The sequence below is a fragment of the Eurosta solidaginis genome, chromosome 2 (assembly GCF_040869045.1).
Source record: "Eurosta solidaginis isolate ZX-2024a chromosome 2, ASM4086904v1, whole genome shotgun sequence".
NCBI classification, from domain to species: domain Eukaryota; kingdom Metazoa; phylum Arthropoda; class Insecta; order Diptera; family Tephritidae; genus Eurosta; species Eurosta solidaginis.
In genome coordinates this window covers 48,569,349-48,595,745 of record NC_090320.1, presented here as the reverse complement: position 1 = coordinate 48,595,745, position 26,397 = coordinate 48,569,349, and the positions used below count along the sequence as shown (strand labels likewise).

Genomic DNA, 26,397 nt, shown 5'->3' with positions numbered 1-26,397 from the left:
ATATAGCTATCAAAACAAAAATATGTGAGTTTTCGCCAATGTTTTCCTCTTTTTAACCGTTAGAAGCATTGTTTTCCTAAAAAATGTTAAGATCGGCCGTATGTATATTCAAAATTGTGGCTTATCTCAAGAATTCTTGACTATTCTGCTCCTTCTGTTATCGTTCGAATCACTGAACTGTCGAATAAGTACATTTTAATATTCTGTATGCAAAATGCTCTTTATTGACAGCACTACTATGGTAGTAGATCTCCACAATTTAATGTATTTGTGTAATTCACTTGTAGCGTGTTAAATTTAAACTAATTAATATAGCCTGCACTACTTATACACTGTCAGTTGACTCGTAGGCCTATTTCTCCCAGACTTTTCTGTAGACTTTTCGTAAACAGCCTTCTCGAAATATTTATATATGGTGAGATGATATATTTATTAAAATCACTATAATCTAATAACTAAATTGAGTTTGAATTAAAAATTGGTGCAATATTGCTCATTCTCTTATTAAATCACAATTTTATTTAAAAAGCGCATCAATTAAACTTAGAACTTTTTGCACTGACAATCATCACACTGATAATCTTCATAAATTGATAGACCGTTACGCATTGTCTAACCTTGAGCTAAACCATATGTGAATACAGATAAGAAACATATCCATATATGAATATTAGGGTGGTCCTTACAAATCATATTAACGATGTTTACCAGTCCCATCACTTCAGATAGTAATACTTAGCTAAAAAATATCACATATATATTTTTTTCCCGATTGGAGACGGTTAAGAGTTGGCGCAGAGAGGTCGAGCTTAAGATTGCTTTATGTATACAGATATAAAAAAAAGAAAAAAAATGAATACCCAAAAATCAATTATACTAAAGTTTGCGAAATCATATATAAATTTTGGTCACGATTTGAAACGGTTAGATAAAGCGTGTTTTACAGGGATCCATCCACACTCAGATTGCTTTATGAAGACTCGAGAATTAACAAGTAAGCACGGCTAAGTTCGGGTGTAACCGAACATTACATACTCAGCTCAGAGCTTTGGACACAAAATGAGGGAAAATCACCATTTAGCAAAATGAACCTAGGGTAACCCTGGAATGAATGTGTTTGTATGTCATGGGTTTCACATGAAAGGTATTAAAGAGTATTTTAAAAGGGAGTCGGCCATAGTTCTATAGGTGGACGCCATTTCGGGATATCGCTATAAAGGTGGACCAGGGGTGACTCTAGAATGTGTTTGTACGATATGGGTATCAAATTAAAGGTATTAATGAGGGTTTTAAAAGGGAGTGGCCCTTAGTTGTATATGAGACCAAAACGTGGACCAGGGTGACCCAGAACATCATCTGTCGGGTACCGCTAATTTATTTATATATGTAGATAATACCACGAACAGTATTCCTGCCAAGATTCTATGGCTTTTCATTTTCTTCTATTTAATATGGTAGGTGTCACACCCATTTTACAAAGTTTTTTCTAAAGTTATATTTTGCGTCAATAAACCAATCCAATTACCATGTTTCATCTCCTTTTTCATATTTGGTATAGAATTATGGCATTTTTTTTTCATTTTTCGTAATCTTCGATCGGGGTCATAGTCGGATTTCGGCCATTTTTTATAACAAGATAAAGTGAGTTCAGATAAGTACGTGAACTAAGTTTAGTAAAGATATATCGATTTTTGCTCAGGTTATCATGTTAACGGCCGAGCGGAAGGACAGGCGGTCGACTGTATTTAAAACCTGGGCATGGCTTCAACCGATTTCGCCCATTTCCACAGAAAACAGTAATCGTCATAGAATCTATGACCCTACCAAATTTCACAAGGATTGGTAAATTTTTGTTCGACTTATGGCATTAAAAGTATTCTCGACGAATTAAATGAAAAAGGGCGGAGCCATGCCCATTTTGAAATTTTCTTTTATTTTTGTATTTTGTTGCACCATATCATTACTGGAGTTGAATTTTGACATAATTTACTTATATACTGTAAAGATATTCAATTTTTCATCCAATTTTGCTAATTTTTATTTAGAACACATATAGTAATAGGAGTAACGTTCCTGCCGAATTTCATCATGATAACATCAACGACTGCCAAATTACAGCTTGCAAAACTTTTAAGTTACCTTTTTTTAAAAGTGGGCGGTGCCACGCCCATTGTCCAAAATTTTACTAATGTTCTATTCTGCGTCATAAGTTCAACTCACCTACCAAGTTTCATCGCTTTATCCGTCTTTGATAATGAATTATCGCACTTTTTCGGTTTTTCGAAATTTTCGGTATCGAAAAAGTGGGCGTGGTTGTAGTCCGATTTTGTTCATTTTAAATAGGGATTGAGATGAGCACCCAGGAACCTACATACCAATTTTCACCAAGATGCCTCAAAATTTACTCAAGTTATCGTGGACGGACGGACGGACATGGCTAAATTAATTTCTTTTTTCGCCCAGATCATTTGAATATATAGAAGTCTATATCTATCTCGATTAGTTTATGCCGTTACGGATTACCGTTATGCGAACAAAGATAATATACTCTGTGAGCTCTGCTCAGCTGAGTATAAAAACAGTACTTAGATTACTGTGCCACACCCTTTAACCGTCTCCAATCGGGATCAATATTTTAATGTAATATTTTGGGACTAAGTATTACCCTCTAAAGGGGTGAGACTGAAAACTTAAAAAAGAAACGGTTATTAGATTTATAAGAACCACCCTAATGTATATATTATTTCGTTATCACTGTCTCTGTTATATATCGATGTGCAAAATTTATAACAGATTTCACTTTTTTCTTCTTTCCAATTTCATTTCAATTATATTTTATGGCGCTTTTTAGCGTTTAATTCTACGTGCTAAAATAACTCTTTTTTCTTACATTAGTATGTGTGAAGCTATGTAAACTTTCATTTTAATTTCGCCTTTTGGCCTACATGTGCATTTTAACAATTTTTATTATATTACGTTTGTTGATGCGTACGTAAAGTGATGAGTCGATAATGAGCCATCGCCGACAGCAGTGCGTATTGTTATGTGTTGATGAGGCACTATAGCTTTTTTTCATAAATAATTAGGTTTTATTTCGCAGGCCTATAGCACTCTAAACTGATAAAATAAAGTGTGTAATAATTCGATAAGATTGATAAGAGTTGATAACGTTGTAGCTTAATCAAGGTAGTATATAAAAACTATCGGCCAAAATTTACGATTTTTCCAATGAATACTCGTATAGGAAAATTGGGTGTGGCACCCCCAAATTAAAATACGTACCAAACTCTTCGTGGGAAGAATTGTCCGAGGAATGAATTGTCCGCGGGATGAATTTTTCGTGGAATGTTTTGTCCGCAGAATGAATTGGAACATAAGGAATACTCGTAAAGACAAATTGAGTATTGTACCCCTAATTTAAAATACGTACCAAATGATGAATTGTCCGCGAGATGAATGAGGAAAGGATGCTCAATATTTTAAACCAGTACGGCCTAGTTTTGACTACATTAAGGTTTACTGTAAAAACTTTTTTTGGTTTTAAATTATTAAAACGATTCAGTGAAAAGGAAAATTGATTTTGGTCTGGCCAGAGTGCAGGATTCTCAATATTTTAAACTAGTATGGACTAGTTTTAAATACACAAAGGTTTACATTAAAAACTTGTTTTGTTTGAAATTATTAAAACGGTTCAGTGGAAAGGAAAGTGGATTTATGTTTGGTTAGAGTGAAGGATGTTCAATATTTTAAACCAGTATGGCCCAGTTTTAAATACATCAAGGTTTACATTAAAAACTCGTTTGGTTTGAAATTATTAAAACGGTTTTGTGGAAAGGAAATTTTTGTATGGTCAGAGGAAAGGATGATCAAAATTTAAGGCCAGTAGGGACTAGTTTTAAATAAATCAAGTTTTACATTAAAAACTCGTTTGGTTTTAAATTATTAAAACTATTCAATGAAAAGGAAATTTTTGTGTGGTCAGAGGAAAGAATGATCAATATTTTAAACAAGCATGGACTAGTTTTTAGTATATTAAGATTTACTTTTTCGTTTTTAAATTATTAAGACGGTTTAGTGGAAAGGAAAGTGGAATTTTTGTGTAGCTATAGGAAAGGTTGATCAAAATTTTAGGCCAGTAGGGACTAGTTTTAAATACATTAAGGTTTACATTAAAAACTTTTTTGATTAAAAGTTAATAAAATCATTCAGTTAAAAGGAAGTTGTTTCTTTTGTGTAGTTAGGCGAAAAGAGGATCAATATTTTAACTGTCTAATTTTATTTACATTAAGGTTTTTACATTAAAAACTTTTTTTGGTTTTATATGAATAAAAGGTTTCAGTATAAAATCCATATATTTAAATTTTAAATTCAAACCCAATCTAAAAGTATCATTTTCATAAGTATTTGAAAAGGTAGCATTTTAAACTAAAATTGCTTCATTGTGCAAAAAAATTTAAATTTTAGGCACGAACTTTTACCATACAAAATTTACAAGGTTAATCTCTTCGAAGGTTTGTATGAATCCTAGGATATCCATTTCTTGCTCTTAAAACATTTCCATAAATCCTCAAATAATTTCCTTTTCTTTGCGCTTTAAAGTCTCAATAACCCAAAAAATCAAACGACATTTCCGGTTTACCCAACAGAAATAATCACCCGCAAAGAAATGCAAATTGAAGCGACATGCCAACCAAATGAACTGAAAATCAATTGAAATCAAAAGACGTATTTGTTCCTACACACCTCAGCACATACAAGAAATCTCTAAAGCTGAATATTATTGAAGAAGGCTTATTGATAATCATCACAAAATCTGTGACTGTGAAATGAGTGAGCTTAAGTTAGTGAGAGGGAAACTGCTGATGGCGTAAAGAAGCAGGGATTTAATAAGCGTTGAGTTGGAATTTTTTACAAATTTTTTTGCTGAGTTCACAACTTTGTGCCTATTGCAGTGGTGCACACTGTCGGCAGAGCTTCGAATCCATCCGCAATTTTTTTTATAGTAGTATGTGTTTACATAGAGAATGTATGAGCTTAGCAGCAACTCTCTCAATTCATTCTCTCTCAATTCGTTTTCAAGAACGGGTCTTAAAAGTCAGACCGTTAATAGATAGTTTAGACGGTTAATAGAGAGATTAAGAATCCAACTTGTTCGCCACTTTAAAGTTCCTACAAAAAACGTTTCGTGTTTTCTTTGGATTTGTAATCCTGACATAAATTCGCTTTTTTCATACCCCATTTAACCAGCTTGAGTATATTTTCGGTGAAAATCATAAATTGGACCGTAACCATGCAAAATACCACAAAGTTATTTTAAAATTCTCAAAGTTAATTTTAAGGGTGATGACGTCTTTGACAGTGTTATGAAAAATTTCCCTTTTGGCGTGCTCTCAGAGAGCAATAAGTTTCGTATCATTCATCAGTGGCTTGAAGTACAAGCCAAAACTGCATTGACTGCTTGCTTTACTGACTCTCTGTCGCTCCGCTCACACGACATGTAGGTGAATGCCGAATAGCTGTTCGAAATTCTCGAGTGCACCACTGGCCTATAGCGGTAATTTCATTTTCCGTTTTTAAGTGTTAATTGGTACAAAAAATACCTTAGATTCATTTGACGTTTCGTTTGAATAAGAGATTTGTCATCGCATTAAAAAATCAACGGTATTTTCTGATGACAAAACGGAAACAACAATGCAAAACGACAAAACAACATCTAATCAATAATTTTCAATGGTACTGTTCACTCTTTAATAAATATGCATGAACGTGAGCTACTAGAAATGTTTATTTGAATATTTAGATATCTTCTATTTGTTTACTGTGACATTTTTCTTAGCATTCGCGCATTAATTAGCAAGTTTTACTCGGCTCAGTTCACTGTATCACGACTCATCACCCAATTCAGTAAATCACTGAATATTCATTCATTTTTTGTAGAAAGGGTCGAAAAACAGCATCACTCCGATATATTTTTTTTCATATTTAAAATTTGACGCTCTTTTCGCAAAAAAAAAGAAAAAGTAAGGCTTCCATATTGCCGATGTTAGGTAAGGTGGAACTGATCAATTGAGGACTTCGCATGAACTAAATGTTTCCATAGAGTTACCAGAAGTTTATTCGACGACCAAACTGAAAAACCCCCTCAAGAACCATGACCTACGTCCTCTTACAAAATACTAGCGGCTTCCTAGGGCACACCCCACTAGCGGTTTCTGGACCTGAAAAATTGATTTGACCTGATCTTTGACACCTTGCAGCCCTACGCTTGATTGTACAACTTTCCTACTTGGTTGATCGTGTGCAGCTTTTGTCCACTTTTCCAATTCAAACGCCTTTTCGTTACCATATATGCACATATGAGCAGGGCCCTATAAAGATTGTAGGCTTCTCCCTGTTCCAATTCTCCTAAGTGCTTACTTGTACCGTAACACACTTCAATGCAACGTTTTTTCCATTATCTCTGCCAGTTTGTACGTCTTTTTATTACCGGATCGCCATATTTTACCATAAGCAATCCCGATGCCATTAGTTTGATTTTATTTTCGTATCGTGTATCGTATTTTTCGACATTTCGGCGCTCTTGTCCCACGCTTCCAACACTATTGAGGCTGTAAGATCTCTATCTATTAACTAATTTTAAAAAATTTTAAAATAACTATCCACTCCGTTGAGCGTACGTATACCTCTTTTGAGCGGTCAAAAGTTGGCTCATGGTGTGAGTCCGTCCAAGGAAAGTTTCATTGTATTCCTTTTCGCACTTAGCTAAAATTTAGTTGATTGCCTATTTAACTGCGATGTGTTATATTTTTTGTTGATAAGTGTTTTTGAAACATGGCGCTAATAATTGCTCAACAAAGCATAATACATACATACTGTCTCTTATCGCTGTACCTCCCACTTTCAGAAGTACGCTTAGGAAACGGATTCGACTGAAATTCGCTTCTGACATATTGACGTAATATAACAGCTGAGCGAATAAACAGTAGTGTGCAAATTAGCAAATTTGTTTGCTTTGAAGAATAAGAGTTCTCTTTGAGAAAGGCGATCGATATTCTTCAAGAAGATAAGACGAAATTGTTATTTAAGTTAACTTATTTCGCCTTTACCTGCGTCCTCGTCTGCAAGAATTTATATATGTATAATATTTTGTTGAACTGTAAATCCAAAATTGCTTAGATCTCGAAGTTTGGTAAGTGGGCCACCTAATATTTGTGGTCTAGGGCAGTGGTGCACAACGCCGACAGAGCTTCGAATACAAACGCAACTTTTTTTGTAGTTCTCGTTGTGTTGTTGTATTACCGATAAAGACACTCCCCTAAGGTTTTGGGGGGTGTTGTCGATGTTTATGGTCCTTTGCCGGATTTAGAGCCGGTATGTTTCGGTAACAAAGCACTATTAAGGTACTAGTCCGAACATTTCGGGAACGATTAATATGACCACATAAAACGTTCTAAGCCATAACGCCCCCCTCCCCCTAATTCCATGAGGAACTTGGGGTTGCCAGAGCCTCACCTGCTAAATGTGTGTATGATACTGTAACGAATTCTGGGATTTCTGATAGTTATGCACCTTCTGCTAACGTTCGAATCGCTGAACTGTCGAATAAATAACTCCAATTTTCAGTATTACGATATGGTCTTTATTTAGTCCACTTTGGGAGTAGTAAAATTATACTTCAATATCACGTACTTCACAAAAGCGTGTTTAAATAAAACTGATTACTGATTCCTCGGATTGCGCTGCTTTTATACTCTCGGTTTTCTCGTTAATCCATCTCTCCTAAGGTCTAGTCATTTCGCCAAAAAGTGTTCGAGAACAGTTGTATCTCATGCTTGGTTACAAATTATATACATGTCTATTTGTAGTGTGTGCTTTTATACTAGCCATTTGCGTGTGCATGTGCGAGTATAAACTTCTGCTCTGAGCTGATGACTAGACATGTGTATGTGAGATATTCTTCGTCGCCTTCTATGCAAGTTTTGCTGCTTGCCTTTTGTTGTTGTGATTATTTACTAACAGCTTAGTGATGTTAATATTCGCCACAATACATTCATATTAGTAACAGGATTCCCCTCGCGTAGGTGAGGTTTGCGGAAGCTTTGAAGCTGTAAAGCTTTGTATTGCGTTCACTCCCAAGGTTCTGGGCTTAAGGCCTGAAACAAGCAACATCAAATCTTTAGGAACAGTTTTTTCAATTAGAAAAATATTACTCCTAGCGGTATCTCCCCTTGGCAGTAGTTTAGCAAACACTTCGAGTATATTTCTGCGCGCAAGCCCAAAAGTTCAGCAGAACTTGACGAAAACCAAATGACGTCTATAAAACCGAACACTAATTGAGGAGAGTGGAGCCGTGTGTAGAAGTCCACGAAAGTGGGGAAAGCTTCTGACCGCCATTCACCTGGGAATGGCCAGAGCAATTCTTTTGCATGCGGTTCAATCAGCTCACTACTGCCGGTCGCTTGCGGCCAAGTATCCTCTGGGTAGCCGCTAAACATCAGCGGTGAGCTAATGTGAGAAGGCGACAACCTGGCTAGGCCACCCTGACATAATGGGTTTAAGGGCTAGCCGGGGGAGATCTCATCGGCAGCGTCTGTACACCTCTAGGTGCGGCTGCAAGCGGGCGTCTGTCTTGGAGCTAGCGGCCCGCTATATAAACGTGCCAAGTAATATTTTCACTCCCGCTGAGCGGGTTGTGCGCTGGGCTTGGGACCCGCCACGTAAAACCATACTCCAATGAAATATAACAACAAGCCTCGGATAAATACATCCTCTTTTGATGACGACCATGGCAAACGTTTGAAGGACAATGAATTGAGGGCATGCACCTGGAACGTCCGCTCCCTGATTGGGATTGGTGCAGATGCCCGGCTGGTTGATGTCCTCGTCAAAGCAAAATCTGACATCACCGCCATCAAAGAAATGCGTTGGACGAAGCAAGGAAGAAAGAAGATCAAAAATGGTGACATCTATTGGAGTGGCCATACGAATAAGCGCAGTTTCGGCGTCGGATTCTTGGTGGGAGAGAGACTTTGTCGCCAAGTTCTGGCGTTCACACCTGTGGACGAACGTCTCGCCGCTATCCGAATAAAAGCAAAATTTTTTAATATATCATTCATCTGCGCCCATGCGCCGACAGAGGAGAAAGACGATGAGGTGAAAGACACTTTTTATGAACAATTAAAACGCACATACGAGCGCTGCCCCGTCACGATATAAAAGTCGTGCTTGGTGACTTTAACGCCAGGGTGGGCAAAGAAGGTGTTTTTGGCCCTACAGTCGAAAAGTTCAGCCTACACAATGAAACTTCTCCTAACGGACTGAGGCTGATTGACTTTGCCGGTGCTCGAAACATGGTCATATCCAGCACGAGGTTCATGCATAAAAAGATACATCAAGCTACATGGCTGTCTCCTGATCGAAATACTCGCAATCAGATCGATCACGTTGTGATAGACGGACGGCATGCCTCTAGTGTTTTAGATGTGCGCACGATCCGAGGACCTAACATCGACTCGGACCATTATCTCTTTGCAGCCAAAATACGCACCCGCCTCAACGCGGCTAAAACCAAGAAACAAAAAACACAAGGAAAGCTAGACGTCGAAAAGCTTCAATCACAACAGACTGCCAATGATTTCGCAACTCGATTCTCACACCTGCTCTCTGAGAGCACAACTCATCCTGAAGGAATACAGGAGCAGTGGGAGCATATTTATAAAGCACTTCGTACTGCCGCCGAGGAAAAAATTGGTTACCTGCGACCACGAAAAAACAACTGGTACGATGAAGAATGCCGCGTTGCAACTTAAAGAAAAGACGCTGCCTACAGGGCTACGTTAAAAGCGAGCGCGACATGAGGAGTGTGTGAACGCTATCGTGAGTTGAAAAAGGAAGCGAGACGCCTTTTCAGGAAGAAGAAATCAAAAGCAGAAAGGCGTGAGTGCGAGGAGCGTGAGCTGCTAGCCACCAGGAATAACGCCCGAAAATTTTACCAAAAAAATACGGCGACAGACGGAAGGTTTTAAGACCGGGGCAAACTCCTGTAGGAACGAAAACGGCGACCTTGTAACTGATGTCCAGAGAGTGCTTAGATTATGGAGGGAACACTTCTCTGTTCTCCTAAATTGGCGGCAGCAATTCACCGCGCAGAGATGACGAATCCGATTCCGCAATCGATGATGATGGAATATATGTCCCCCCTCCCGATTATGACGAAGTTAGAATAGCAATAACCAGATTGAAAAACAACAAGGCCGTGGGCGCTGATGGATTGCCTGCGGAGCTATTCAATTACGGTGGTGAGGAGTTGGTAAGGCGCATGCAGCAGCTTCTTAGCAAAATATGGGCGGAAGAGTGCATGCCCGACGGTTGGAATCTAAGTGTTCTTTGCCCAGTCCACAAGAAGGGGGATACTGCAAAATACACCAACTATCGTGGAATCAGCCTTCTTAATATCGCATATAAGGTCCTTTCAAGTGTATTGTGCGAAAGATTGAAGCCCACCGTGAACCGGCTGATTGGACCTTATCAGTGCGACTTCAGACCTGGTAAATCTACCATCGACCAGATTTTCACAATGCGCCAAATCGTGGAAAAAACACGTGAAAAGAGAATCGACACACATCAACTCTTCGTCGATTTTAAGGCCGTCTTCAACAGCACGAAAAGGAGCTGCCTATATGCCGCTATGTCTGAATTTGGTTTCCCCGCAAAACTTATACGGCTGTGCAAAGTGACGTTGAGCAACACCATCAGCTCAGTCAGAATTGGGAAGGATCTCTCCTAGCCGTTCGAAACTAAACGAGGTTTCAGACAGGGTGACCCCCTATCGTGCGATTTCTTTAATTTGACGCTGGAGAAAATTATACTAGCTGCAGAACTTAACCGCACTGGAACAATATACTATAAAATCGTGCAATTACTGGCATATGCTGATGACATTGATATCATCGGCCGAAACACCAGCGCTGTAAGTTCTGCTTACTCCAAACGGTAAAGATGGGTTTGATGGTGAATGAGGACAAAATGAAGTACCTGCTGTCATCGAGCAAAGAGTCAGCGCATATGCGCCTTGGCAACCACGCTACTGTTGGCAGCCATAATTTCGAAATAGTAAAAGACTTCGTTTATTTGGGAACTAGCATCAACACTAGCAACAACATCAGCACTGAAATCCAGCGAAGAATCAATCTTGCCAATAAATGCAACTTTGGACTAGGTAGGCAATTGAAAAGTAAAGTCCTCTCTCGGCGAACGAAAATCATACTCTGCAAGTCACTTATCGTACCCGTCCTGCTATATGGGGCAGAAGCATGGACCATGACAACAGCAGATTAAGCTGCTTTGGGAAAAGAAAAGTTCTTCGAAAGATTTATGGACCTCTACGCGTTGGCAATGGCGAGTACCGAAGAACATTTAATGATGAGCTGTACGAGCTATACGCAGACATCAACATAGTCCAGCGAATTAAAACGCAGCGGCTGCGCTGGCTAGGCCATGTTATGCGAATGAAAGATGATGCTCCGGCCAAGAAAGTGTTTTTATCGGAACCCGCCTATGGAAGCAGAGGTAGAGGGCGGCCCCCACTCCGTTGGAAGGACCAGGTGGAAAACGTCTTAAACTCCCTTGGTGTGACCAATTGGCGCCGGTTGGCGGAGCGAAGGAGCGACTGGCGCGCCTTGTTGGACGGCCATAACCGTTTGGACGGTTAAGCGCCAAATAAGTAAGTAAGTAATTGAATTAGAAGTGAAAAAAAAGTAGTTACTATGACATGACAAAAAAAAAAAAGAGCTGATTTATTATATTTCTAATCCACAAATATATATGTAAGTACATATCTATTCTAACAGTAACCACACATATATTCATGTAAGCATTTAAATTTATGTGTTACACGCAAACATCTAAGCATGTTTGACTTTCATGTCTGAAGTTTTGGCTGATATCGTGGCCAATTTACCGCCAATCTTTGGCATATTTGCTAAGTATAAATGACAAAATGTGAATGCATGAACGCCAAATTGTGTTTTTATGCCACAAAACTTTATACTTTTTTAAACAACATACTAATTTTGCTATATTTAGCTGACTTTGAAGGCAAAACTCGAAAGAAAACCCAAAACTAAAAAGAATACAAAAACTAAGAAGAAATAAACGATCTAACTGTAGGAAATCAGTTCAAAGTCAAAGTATTTAAACATTAAAATCGATAGGCCAACAATGTTGGCAAACAAATAAACTTATTATATTATGTAATGTATGTATGTATGTGTACATATACATATGTAAGAATAAAATCAAAAAGAACAGCCAAACTCAAAGTTTATAAACAAAGTGAGAGGAAAAACTGCAAAAATAAACTAAAAACAAAATTTATAGTATAACATAAGTAAATTATTGAGTTAGGCATTGGTATTTGCAATCTATAGTTAATCGTACAGCAGCTAATAAAAAAAGTAAGGACGGGACTGCCTTCGGCTGTGCCGAAGACTTCATACCTTTCATGAATGGGGATGAACAATAAATTTATCCTATTCGTAATGTCCAAATAATGGGCTATATAAGATATGAAATATATAGTGAACAGATGTACATACCTAAGCAATTTTTAAGATAAATAAAATAATAAAAAAAAATGTTTAAGTTAAACGGTTTTATTGAAAACAATACTTACATGAGGTAATAATAATACTAAAAGCTAGAAAATAATTAGGTAGGTCCTAGATACTAGTCATCACACTCCTCATCAAGCTAGGGCGTTGATGAGACAATTAAATAAAAAAGTTGGGCGCGTGAAATTTCCAAAAATTTGAGGCGAAGCATTACCTTATTAAGGTTCAGTTGGTCTTATATATGACTGCTACAATCTAAGTCCTCAATACGTAATCCTTCCAAAGACTTCACTCGACTTTGCGCCAAGTATTCTTGTCCCTCCTCGAGCTCCAAAATATTTTGATGTCACTTCTACCGGACTGTATGCAATATTTGCTCCAAATATAAACCAAATCGGACATCGTAGGTCGCTTTCTATTCGTGTATGTATTATGTGTTCAAAATATGGATCAAATCGGACCACAAATACGATTTTTTTGAATATCTCGATTCTTGCGCCACCTAGCGGCGCTTTTTTTCACAGACTTGTTTCTATTCATGTATGTATTATGTGTTCCGAAAATGAGCCAAATCGGACCACAAATACGATTCTTTTGAATGGTAGAGATGTGCCACCTAGCGGCGATATTTCTTCATAGGAAGCTTTCTATTCATGTATGTATTATGTCTTCCAAATATGAATCATATCGGACCACAAATACGATTTTTTGAAATATTTCGATCCATGCGCCACCTATCTTTTTTTTTCTTATTATTCTGAACTATATTCCAAGTTTCAAGCTTGTAGCTTATCGGGAAGTTACTTAAATTTTTATTACAAAATTCGTTTATAACGGCCGTGCGGCCGGCCTGTCAAGTCAAGCTAAATAAAACCGTTTAATAACAAGTAAGGAAGGCTAAGTTCGGGTGTAACCGAACATTACATACTCAGTTGAGAGCTGTGGAGACAAAGTAAGGGAAATCACCATGTTGTAAAAGGAACCTAGGGTAACCCTGGAATGTGTTTGTATGACATGTCTATCAAATGAAAGGCACTGAAGTGTATTTTATGAGGGAATATGCCATAGATCTATAGATGGACGCCATTTAGGGATATCGCCATAAAGGTGGACCATGCCTGACTCGAGAATTTGTTTGTACGATAAGGGTATCAAATGAAAGGTGTTAATGAGTAATTTAAAAGGGAGTGGGTCTTAGTTCTATAGGTGGACGCCTTTTCGAGATATCTCCATAAAGGTAGACCAGGGGTGACTCTAGAATGCGTTTGTACGATATGGGTATCAAATGAAAGGTGTTAGTGAGTATTTTAAAAGGGCGTGGGCCTTAGTTCTATAGGTGGACGCCTTTTCGAGATATCGCCATAAAGGTGGACCAGGGGTGACTCTAGAATTTGTTTGTACGATATGGGTATCAAATGAAAGGTGTTAAGGAGTATTTTAAAAGGGCGTGGGCCTTAGTTCTATAGGTGGACGCCTTTTCGAGATATCGCCATAAAGGTGGACCAGGGGTGACTCTAGAATTTGTTTGTACGATAAGGGTATCAAATGAAAGGTGTTAATGAGTAATTTAAAAGGGAGTGGGTCTTAGTTCTATAGGTGGACGCCTTTTCGAAATATCTCCATAAAGGTAGACCAGGGGTGACTCTAGAATGCGTTTGTACGATATGGGTATCAAATGAAAGGTGCTAATGAGTATTTTAAAAGGGTGTGGGCCTTAGTTCTATAGGTGGATGCCCTTTCGAGATATCGCCATAAAGGTGGGCCAGGGGTGACTCTAGAATTTTTGTGTACGATATGGGTATCAAATGAAAGGTTTTAATGAGTATTTTAAAAGGGAGTGTGTCTTAGTTCTATAGGTGGACGCCTTTTCGAGATATCTCCATAAAGGTAGACCAGGGGTGACTCTAGAATGCGTTTGTACAATATGGGTATCAAATGAAAGGTGCTAATGAGTATTTTAAAAGGGTGTGGGCCTTAGTTCTATAGGTGGACGCCTTTTCGAGATATCGCCATAAAGGTGGACCAGGGGTGACTCTAGAATTTGTTTGTACGATATGGGTATCAAATGAAAGGTGTTAAGGAGTATTTTAAAAGGGCGTGGGCCTTAGTTCTATAGGTGGACGCCTTTTCGAGATATCGACATAAAGGTAGACCAGGGGTGACTCTAAAATTTTTGTGTACGATATGGGTATCAAATGAAAGGTGTTAATGAGTATTTTAAAAGGGAGTGGGCCTTAGTTCTATAGGTGGATGCCTTTTCGAGATATCGCCATAAAGGTGGGCCAGGGGTGACTCTAGAATTTTTTTGTACGATATGGTTATCAAATGAAAGGTGTTAATGAGTATTTTAAAAAGGCGTGGGCCTTAGTTCTATAGGTGGACGCCTTTTCGAGATATCGACATGAAGGTGGACCAGGGGTGACTCCAGAATTTGTTTTTACGATATGGATATCAAATGAAAGGTGTTAATGAGTATTTTAAAAAGGAGTGGGCCTTAGTTCTATATGTGGACGCCTTTTCGAGATATCGCTACCTCAAAATTTACTCAAGTTATCGTGTTAACGGACAGATGGACGGACGGACGGACATGGCTCAATCGAATTTTTTTTTCGATACTGATGATTTTGATATATGGAAGTCTATATCTATCTCGATTCCTTTATACCTGTACAACCAACCGTTATGCAATCAAAGTTAATATACTCTGTGAACTCTGCTCAACTGAGTATAAAAATAGGTAGGTAGTTTGTGTGAGGATGCAAAGTTTCACGTTTTTTGTGGTCTGAAAGGTATGAAAAAGCTTTGACAATGAATCGCTTATCTTAACAATATATAACGTAAACGTATATAAGTATTTCATAAAATTTTAAGCTTCTAGCCGTTAAAAAGGGGGCAAAAATGATAGTTTATATGGGGTATATAATATATATACGACCGATCTCTATGATTTTTCATACAACAATATATGCTATATACGTAAGCATTTGGTGAAATTTGAAGCTTCTAGCTGTTAAAATGGGGCTGAAATCACGAAAAGTTTCTTATCCGAACAATCGGTTATATGAGATATATACTATGTATAATACCGATCTATAGAATTTTTTCAGACAACAATTAATGCTCTATACGTAGGAATTCGGTGAAATTTCAAGCACTTAAAATGGGGCAGTAATTACAAAAAGCTTCGTATCTGAACAATCGGTTGTGGGGGATATATGCTATAGTGGTCCGATCTGGTGTGTTGTCTAATCGGACACCTAAATATACCCACTCACCAAATTTTATGAAGATGTCTCAAAAATTGAGGGACTAGTTTTGCATACAAACAGACAGATGGACATGCCTAAATCAACTCAGCTCTTCATCCTGAACATTTCGGTATAGGTACTTATTGGTGGGTCTATCTATTTTCCTTTAAGGAGTTGCTATTTTGAAATTTGTGACGAAGTTAATATACCATTTCATTTTCATGAAAGGTATAAAAACAAGCAGTGGTAATTTTTAACACATTTCGTCAATTAAATTCCTTTTTTATTTCCAGTATGTTAAGAGAAAACTTCTATATACTTTGTAGCTAAAACATGGTATAAAAAAGTAGTTCAACTTACAAATTGGCGTATTTGGGGTTTTTAAAATTTCATAATGTTTGTTGTTTTGCTAGAAGCGTTGCCATACCGGCGAAATTGTGGTTTTCGGGATGGAAATTTCTTGCAGGATGAAAAGGCAATGATAATCTGAGACAACAATAATATGCTTAAGCACGATTTATGTGCATACATATCGATTGAAAATACAGTAGAACTTGCAATTTTATTGAAAAATCGTGGATAATGACCCATACATTGGTTAATGACTCATATCATTATGGCAGCTTTACCCCAAGACAGAAAAAAATACACGAAAACCCCTGTTGTTCTAGCATGGTCCTATTATCATCCCTCGTCAGTGGATATTTCTCAAGGCATGTTGAGAAAGTCTGCAGTGAGTGGTAGGTGTTTAATTTGTTATGTTTGTAGGTACTCTGATAGCCAAGAGGCTATCAAGGCCTTGAGTTCAACTACAGTGCGGTCGAGGGTGGACTGAGAGTGCTCGACCTCGCTTGCAATTGCATTCAAATATTTTATTATTATATTTTATTTTATGGTATGTGGTATCACAACGGACCTTCATGTTGTCCAAGTGGGGTTCCCTTATCAGGGCAGCTACCACCTAAACTAACGACCGTTTGTGGGACGCCACATCCATGTCAATGCTAAAAGGGCACAGAATACGTATAGGCGCGGCTTGTCCCAAGGTGACTCGTGGTACAACGGACATAAAAACTCGAACAACTAGTGGCTAACCTGCAGAGCTACAGGGCAATGTTCTCCATAAAAAATTGTCATTCCCTTCCTCAAGCGGACCGCTTGAATTATATAATAAATAAAAAAAAACGTGGACTTGTAGCCAATTTATCACCATTCAAGTTCATAAAATTTGCGTTTAAGTGTGCTAAAATCTTTAGAAATTGCGGTGTCGGTTTATAAGAACCTCCTTTGGGCAAGCAATTGACAAACGTGTATGTTTTGTCAAAATCTTCTGAGCAATCGTACAGACACAGTGGAAGGCTATATTCCCTTGCTTTGCGTATTTCGATCCATGTTTCTTCCACCAAAGCAATTTTCGGAACCTCGAAAAACTTACTAAATACCTTCTTTTCTAGGCTGATATTTCGTGTTAAAATATTTCCAGCCATATTTCTATTCCATATTTCATTTTTATTTAAAATAACTACGAAAGTAATTGAGTCATATCCGTTAATATGAAATCCATCAAAATTAGAAAAATTAGTAACATTTTTCAATCTGGTAGCTGTTCTTTGTGAAATTGTGAACACTAAATGGAACTACCTCCATTTTTTGTATCATCGCTGAAACTATGCAAATCAATTTGAAAAACTAGAAGGCAAAATTAAGTTTTCCTCTTTCCCTCCTACGCGTTTCGACGCTCTCACGTCTTCCTCAGGAAGCCTGATAATTTAATAAAAAAAAAATTAACAGCAAACATAAATACAGGTAAATGACATTAAATTGGCACTTACATTTCTATATTAAATACATTTTATTTTTGTGTACATTTTCATTTTAGTTAATCTACAGTACCAACATACGTATTTATTTTCACTTCCCTGATGAAGATGTGAGAGAATCGAAACGGATTGGAAGAAAAAGGGAAAGAATAACTTTGCCTTCTAATTTCTTGGCAGCTATATACAGCTATGTTACAAATTTTAACCTTCTTTTTTGTTGCTTTGTAATAGTTACGCTCACGTACGATAATTTTGCAACTAGCAACTTTGCCCCCTCATTGAATGAGTAATGGATGAAACACAACCTCTATATTCATGAACATCACTAAGTATACTTACATATGTATGTACGTAAATGATGATCATCTTAGTTTTAGTAGTTACTATCATTAAGTAACATACATACATACATATATAAGTGTTAATTACCGACACAATAAACTTTGATACGTTTAACACTATTATCTAACTATAGTATGTTTGACCCTCGAGCTTGCCTAGAGCAGCATAGTATGTGAAATATTTTTTTATGTTAAAAAGTGTATGTTATGTATTGCAAATATTTTTGCACAGCAGACAAATTTTATATACCTAAATTTGTGATGGAATTATAATAAATTGATATTTGTATACTCTATGTTTTAATCCGAATTGTAGGGAATATTTTTAGGCTCGCTCAACAAACTTGATCAGTATGCGTTAATCTTTTGTATGAAAATGCTATCAATTCGAGTTATATGTCAAGCTTCGTGGAACTTAAGTGTTAATTCGCAAAGTTCTGATTCAAGTGTATATGCAACACAATTCATTAGATTAATATATTTCATTTCATATGAATATAAAATCCAAACCCTAAGGTGTCTCAGTAACTCGTACGAACGTACGTATTTCTCAAAGACAAGTATATTCCTTGGTTTGTCATTCTTATATGCATATGTACATGACTGCATATAATATACTAATCTATTCCCCCATTTAATCTTTATTATTATACCTGAACTTAATCCATTTACATACATACATACATATTTGTATTCCCATAACACTTTTCTCATGGTTATCCGTTGTATCCTTAAAATCTCGCTAGAATTATTCACACACTTAAGGGGTTGAGTTTATAGTCTCTTTGGCTTGTGGTGAATCTAATTTGAGTCCAATTTCACAATCTCATCAGGCAATTGATGCAAAGATGATAGAAATAAAAAACATCCTATATACCTACATATCACTTTTGCAATATCAAATTCCCAAAGGAAGCTGCCTACTTTTATATTTCAAATGCTCTAAGTAAGGAATCATGAAGTGGGGTAAGGCACATAGAATGAATGTTAGTACAGCGCCATGTGAATGACTTGGAGCTAAAAAACTATTAAGCATATGAAAACTACAATATTAAGTTTACCACGAACTTGTTAGAGAAAAACTTAACAAACTCTGCAAGATTTTGATGAACATGTCGAATCATTACAATAGCTTTCTGCATTATTTGTTTTGAGTGGAAATAAAAGATTTCAAGCTTTTAATCAAGAAGGATAGCGAGTCCATGAAACTATAACCTGTAAACGTCAGTATATACTTCACCCCCAAAACTCATTTAATCTAGATAACGATTATAAAACGTATAAAAAATTCAGCATCTACTTTAGCTCCAAAACCTTTTGGTCTAGATAGCGATTTTAAAACGAGTCAAAACTTTAGACTTTTCTCTTAGCATAAATACTAGAGGACGTTTGACATACAACTAGAATAACTTAAAGCGCCCTTTGCAAACAGGAGATTGACCTAGTCTAATTATATATTTAAATTCTAAATAGCTGGAACTTTGTGATCCTTTTCAGTCTATAACTCTACAAGTATACATATCCAATGATTTTAAGTAGTATACCTAAATATCCGGATTTCCAGAATCCCGACAAGTCATACTTCAGGAACTTTTCATAAATCCAGGCAAGGCTGACAGACACAACAAACTCCCAACAAGAAACACAAAAAACCCAGACAAAGCAACTTCTCGACAACTTTAAATGTCAACAAGACACATCCCATACCAACTTTAAATAATACGTATTTACAGTCTTCACACCGTTTGTGTCGAGTTTTTGCTAGAATATCGTTTATAGAAATGAGCCATAGCAGAGGTGAGCGCAAACCCAAGAAGAAGAGACAAGTTTATATTCCTAACTGGTCTGTACACCCGTGCCTTACTGAGGCCCGATTCTATCGCGTCAGCTTTTACGTTGTTGAAAGCACCTTCCACATCAAGAAACGCGGTCAGAATAAATTATTTATGCATAAGTGATGTCACCACTGTTCGCATCAATTCTTGTAGCGCTGTCTATGTTTCTCTATTCCCCTCAGGTACGCATGTTGTACCGACTTATTTTTTTTCTTTCGGACTGAAGACCGCACTTGTTTTCCTCGAGGACGGAATGTGGCTGTAACGTACATATGCATGCCGAAAAGATTTCTTTCAGATCCTTAACGAAAGAGTTTTTTGATTTTTACCATCATCCCGTGGTGATTGACTTATACGGAAAAAAGTTATTTATATCCCAGACAATTTTATAATACTTCTTTCCTATTAACCAGGAAATCGCTTCCTGCTAAACCATTTCTATTATATGTTCTGCCTCTCCGGGGTGAGCCGGAAAGTGCTATAAGGATGTCCAGGTTTCAGCTACTGATCCTGTCCATGTTCCATCAGCGCGCTTGACAAAGGTCTTATTTGGATTCGCAATGTTCTCGCCACGATTTAGTTCTTGATATGCGTATGGCTTTCTTATATTCCCTCATGGAGGTCCTATACTCCTGAATGTCACTTATTGAATGGCATTCGTTGAATATCTTGTTGAGATTCGCCCTTAGATCGCTAAGGTTTTTATACTACCATGGAGGGAAGGTCTTCAAGCTCTCGACTTTTTCCATACACCTTACTCGGCAGGCAAGATTATCTGTAGATTGAATGGGTGTCTTGTTTTCTACCGAGCCTATCACTGACTATCCTTCTGCCAAGCTAGTTCTGGAAAAATTTGGTCGGGTCTACTAGTTTATGATAAAGGGCACGAATCAAGTTCTTATTTGAATTTCTATGTGCTTTTAACATTTTTTTAAAACATACCTTTTCCAGAATTGAAGATTTTGTAGCTTTCAAAAAAACAGTTTTTCCAATTGTTTTTTTTTTTTTTTTAAGTAATCGTTGTTGGTTGTTTGTTTATTTTTTCACTGTGTTTAGTTAATAAAACACTTGCGCAAAAAATCAGCTTAGGTTTTTCAATTTTTTTAATTTTTTGGAACATTTATTTTTTTATTTATTTATTTTTGTTTTCAGAAAGCACACACTGCACTTTTTTTCATAAAACGTATGAAAAACGCTTGTTTAGATGATTGTTTCACAGATTCACTTGATGGATATATATTTTTTAGCTAAACGGGTTTGAAAAAAAATAAAAATTAATTAGCATTATAGCATAAAAAGGTACAAAAGGGTGGAAAAACAACCGGCTAATGTAAGCGGGGTTGATTTTGTTATAATAATTAGACAATTTCAGTTTTATGGGTGATTTAAAAGTTCTTATATAATTTGATTTTTTTTTTCTAAAAATTTTATCTTCACTTTATTTCATATCCCTGCTAAGTTGAAATTGTTTTTGTTTTTTTTTTTTCACTTTTAAAATAGGCCAGACAGTTAAAAATTTTCTTCCAAACTTTGTGTATCTTTCGTAAAATGCATGTACGCATTTTAGGGATGCTTTTGTTTGTTTGTTTGTTCTTACTCCTCTTCACACATTTTTACTCCACTGCATAACTCCTGCTGCTACTATATGTCTCTTTTTCTATCGCTTTTACAAGCATGCAGCTATCTGATATATTCTCTATGTGCTCTCGCTTGCACTCATGTTAAAAAAGGCTGCTGGATGTTGATAGCAATGAAGCTTATGCCTGTTAGGGTGTTCCGTAATTTACAAACTTGTTTTTATTGACGTTAGAGAAAAATTACAAAATTAGCACATGGCGATGGTTACTAGTACATGTTTCTGAATTTTACTTCATCACCTAGCTTTTCGGGAGCTGAGTTCCGAACTCTAAATCTTCTGAATTTAGAATGGTGTAAAAGCAGATGCCTCTATCCATTCAGCCATATGAATGCCCCGCTGCACGCTTTGTAATTTGTCTCTAAGCTTTGCCTTTTTGTTGCTAGGTACGATGAATACTATATGTTGTTAATCCAAATCGTGTGGAACATTTGCAGGCGCTTTCAAGAGAGCTTTGATTAGTCCCATTGGATTTTTTATGTTCCTATATTCTTATTCAACCTTATAAGTGAAAAATTGAATAGAATAAAAGTTCGAAAAAAAGCAACAACTTGAGAATCATGAATAACTTATAGCTTCTTCGACCCGCTTAGGTTTAAATAAACTGCCGGTCCTATAGGACCGCACTGCATCGATGCAATGACACTTCAGCGAGATAAAGTTCATTGAATATACCCGCAGAAAGACAATATCCGTGACACCTCCCTTAACCTTCGGGTAATGTGTATGAGAACTTCGGAAAACTATTCGGCGTTCACCTATGTACATGTCGTGTGAGCGCAGTGATTGAGATTCAGTTTTAGCTTAGCAGCATTGTTTACTATATAGTTTGGCAGCTTAATTCGAGGTTATGTTCACTCGCAGGCCGTGAAAATAGGCACTCGAATGGAGTGGAATGAAGAACAGTAGGAATACCTGAGTTGCATTGGATCAATCATTGTATCAATATTAAAGATAAATTTAGAAAAAATAATTAAATACTTGAGTATAAGCAAACATTTTCTTTCAATTACTGCAATTAAGGTGTCCTAGATGCTATATATTCCAAAATTATAACATTTTATGTCTGTTTAAAAATTTAACTTCAATTTCCCTAAGATTTCCGTAATATGGCCATTAGTGATGTTTGTGTGTGTGTGCAAATTTTGAGCGATCAGCTGTTAGTTGCGCTACTTGGTAAAGTTTACAATGCTTAGCAGTTTTGGTTAAAGCAGTAAATATTCATGCGTGAGCTCTAAGCTGAAACATTCTCCATCTAAACACATTATACTACAAAAAAAAAAATGCGTTTGTATTCGAAAATATGCCGGCGTTGTGTGTTACCATGGCGGAACGATACAAGGTGGCAGCATGGTGACATACCTACAAACATAAATAAAAATTCCATGTACTTTGTTTTTGTAAATTCGATGGACAAATGTCAAATCGTACTCCACCGGAAGTTGATGTATCAAATCAAATAAAAAAAGTTTATAATCAGCTGTCCCATGCTACCACCTTGTATTGTTCCGCTATGTGTGTTACAATAACAGCGACCAAACTGTGAGACCCTACAACGCCTATAACAGTTGAGAGGTAGAGTTATGGTGTCTACTTGCCACTTCGTGGTCGATATTCTTCAACTCTGAAGTGTTTCGAAATTATTACAAAAACAAAAAAGATCCAGAAACTATCACAAATATAATGCGGAAATTATGCCTAATGGCCCTGCAATATTCCCAAAATTATGCAAGAGTAGTTCGGAATTTACCTGGAAACAGTCTATGATCTTTATAAGATCCCGAAACAATCCGGATATAATACCGATTATATCCTGAAATTATCTCCAAAGCAATTCCCAAATGTTTCGAAAATGCTTCAAAAAGTCATGAAGTTATTCAAACAAAGCTTTAACCCATCACCTGTCACTCGCCATAATGTTGATAAAAGATCGGTTCTTTCAACTAATCGGAGGTCTACCAACAAAGTCGTTATATGTTGCCAATTGAGGCCCCAATGACAACTCCATGTTAATGTTGCAGATCTTTTTCTTATATTAGAACCGGAACAACGATAGGTAATTTATTTAAATTATATTACCCGGTCATATGGCTAGTGGTATAGCGTCAGTAAATATAGGGCGAACGGCCACATGGTCCCGCGACTGAGCTTGGAAAGAGATCTTGGGCCACAATAAAGCTGGAGGGGTAGCGCCAGCTTGTGGAAATGGCGGATCATACATCTATACTGCGTACGCGGTCATAAAGGGATAAATGGTAACGAAAAAGCCCATGAGTGAGGAAATGAGGGTGCAGCACTCGGTGAATTTACGGTAGGCGTCTCTACCCGTTTACGAGGAATCCAAAGAAGACAGAAGCTGCATATTATCCCCAAGCAGGAAGGGTGTGGGCAGAATCATGGGGCAGCAAATTTTCTAAAGAAACAGTTAAGCACGTTCTGTATTTGTGTACTGCGCTCGCAAGGTCAAGGTATCAGTTACTAAGGGTGACAGAGTTGCCAGATCTCGAGGCAGCAATTAAACTAGGTTCTAGAAAACTTCTAATATTTGGTACGGAATTTTTCTAAAACATAAGTCCTGCTACCTAATATGGGGTTTTCCGTTTGGTCGGCAAGCCAATTCTGGGAACATTAGACTTTCATTCTAGGTGAAATCTTTATTGACCGGATAGTTCAACCTAACCTAAATGGAAAGTCCCTCTCGTGGCTCAAGAACTTAAGAAATTAATTCAACTAAACAAAAATTAATCTCGCCAGCTGAGTCGAATTACATTTTTAAACTTTGCATTTCATGGGACACCCTTATGTATGTATTTGCTATTGTTGCTTTTTATGAAGTTGCAAAGCGAGTTGCAAATTCGGGTTTCGCATAGTCTGTCGATGAAGAGAGGAGTAGGAGATGAAGTAGTTGTTGGCAGTTGGTATCACAAAATGTTTTTTGTTGCTGTGTATAAGTGTGAAAGGAGTCGGAAAAAAGTTTTTTTTTCCAAAATCTTTCGTATAAATTTTTAATTTGTTTTTTCTTTTTATACCGCTTTTATTTTATGTGCTTCTAATTAACGCTTTAACACATTTTTGTATGCAGCCATAAAAACAAGTCCCATCCTGCGTACACAGCAACTAAAACAACAAACAACAGCATAGTCGTCAAATTTGTGTATCTGCAACTTCGTCGTTTACTTAAAAACCGAAGGATGCGGAAAGAGGATGCGCAGTGACTAGAGCAGCCGCAGCAGCAAAAGTAACAACAAAAACAAATAACAGTTGGATATTTGCCTGTAGCAGATCAAAAGTGACTTTTTTTTTCAAATTGTCTGTGAATCAGCCTGTCTGCATGCTTAGCTGCCTACCTGGAGGCTTTCTTCGCATACGCATACACAATAAGCGCTGATTGTAAATGAGATGCAAATGTGTGTGTATTATTGAGATATGTGTGAGGTAAAAGGATACGTGTTTGAGTATACGCAGGCACATGGCAGTGTAGACAATTGTATGCATATTTGTGCATCTGAAAGCAGATTTTCTAAGAGAATTTTTTTTATGATATATTCCAAAAAGTATTTTTCTTTTGCTTAATCGCTGCTCAGGTGTTCAACTGTCTAGATAAGCTTCACTTCTTCAGAAAATTACTTTTGCAATTTTTGTATCAAAATTCTCAAAAATTGTTCACAAAACAATCAAACGCACAAATTTCCATTTAAAATGTTAAATATTTTTTTTTACCATACTTTTTATTTTCACTTGTAATCAGTAATCAATTGTCACTTCTTAGCATTTTTTTTCACTTTCAAACCAAAAACGTGTCGTTGCATGCAGTATTTTGCTAAAATTTTGGATTTTTCAAAACAACAAAAAGTCTAATTTAATCTCCAATTACAAACATAAAGTATGTAATACTTCTTATTTGTTTGTGTATTACTTTTACTCTTTTCTTTCTTCACACTTGAAAAGAAAGAAACAACAAAATGCGAATATTTTGTATCTCCGCGTCTTTAGAAATCTTCACAATCGCGTTTAACGTCCGGAACTGAACTGAATTCAAACATTGAATATTTTACTTCGTGTGTCTGTTGTATTTTTCTCGCTGCAAGTTGGCAATCAGGCTGTATGCGTCGCTAAGCGACTGCGACAAATGCGAGAGTATCGCCAAAAAACGTGAGCAGAACAGCTCCAATAATAAATACAGCCAGCAACTTTGTATATGTGGTGAGCGCTACATCACTGTTATACCAATAAAAACGCATTGAGGCCAGCCAGCAGTCACTGCACTCAATGCAATCGCCGAGAAAATTTAACATTCATAAAAATAGAAACACAAATGTATGTAGATATGTAATATGTAATCAGAAATTTACTTATTTCGCTGTAGCAGCGCTTGTTAGTGTGAACGCCGACGTTCGTATAGTGTGGAGCAAAGTCAACGTCAGAGAGAGCCCCAGCACGAAATCATACACACATGCACATGTATAAACAAGTACGTAGCCAAGGTCGTGGCAATAAAGCATTTTTGAGGGGCTTTACGAAAAATACTATATACTAGCAGCCCGTGTGCGACGTTGCGCGCAAAACGGATGTTTATTGTTGTACAAAATAATAACAAATTGACACCTGAGATATGTTATTAATATTAGAACAGAGAATTACTCTAAATATACATATGTGGTATTTATTTAATTTTATAACTTAAGGTACTTCCGAATACACTACATTTTTAGTTTTATTATCTGAAGGTAGCAGTATAGTTTGATTTTGAGGGTTCCCAGTTCTCGATATTGCAACATACAACTACCCATGGATGAAACATTCTGCACGCAAGTCAATACCAACATTGTGGAAAGTTTGGCCTTTTGATTTGTTGATTGTGACTGCAAAGGAAACCTTCACAGGAAATTGTAACCGTTTATATTGG

At 37.0% G+C, this 26,397-nt stretch overlaps 1 protein-coding gene across 7 annotated transcripts in view; it reads right to left on the bottom strand.

Moving 5' to 3' along the window:
* The window catches only part of Dyrk2 (Dual-specificity tyrosine phosphorylation-regulated kinase 2), a 296,262-nt gene extending 270,711 nt beyond the window's left edge, over positions 1 to 25,551 (bottom strand). For 4 of the 7 annotated variants that reach the window (XM_067765266.1, XM_067765264.1, XM_067765265.1 and 1 more), the window contains exons 1-2: positions 25,217 to 25,531; positions 20,798 to 21,102 (exon numbers count right to left, since the gene is read on the bottom strand). The gene's annotated coding sequence lies outside the window, so the exon portion shown is untranslated. Of the gene's footprint in view, positions 1 to 20,797; positions 21,103 to 25,211 lie in introns of all 7 variants that reach the window. The other 3 variants (XM_067765262.1, XM_067765261.1, XM_067765263.1) reach the window with 3 other exon arrangements.
* Between the last annotated feature and the right edge of the window lie 846 nt (positions 25,552 to 26,397).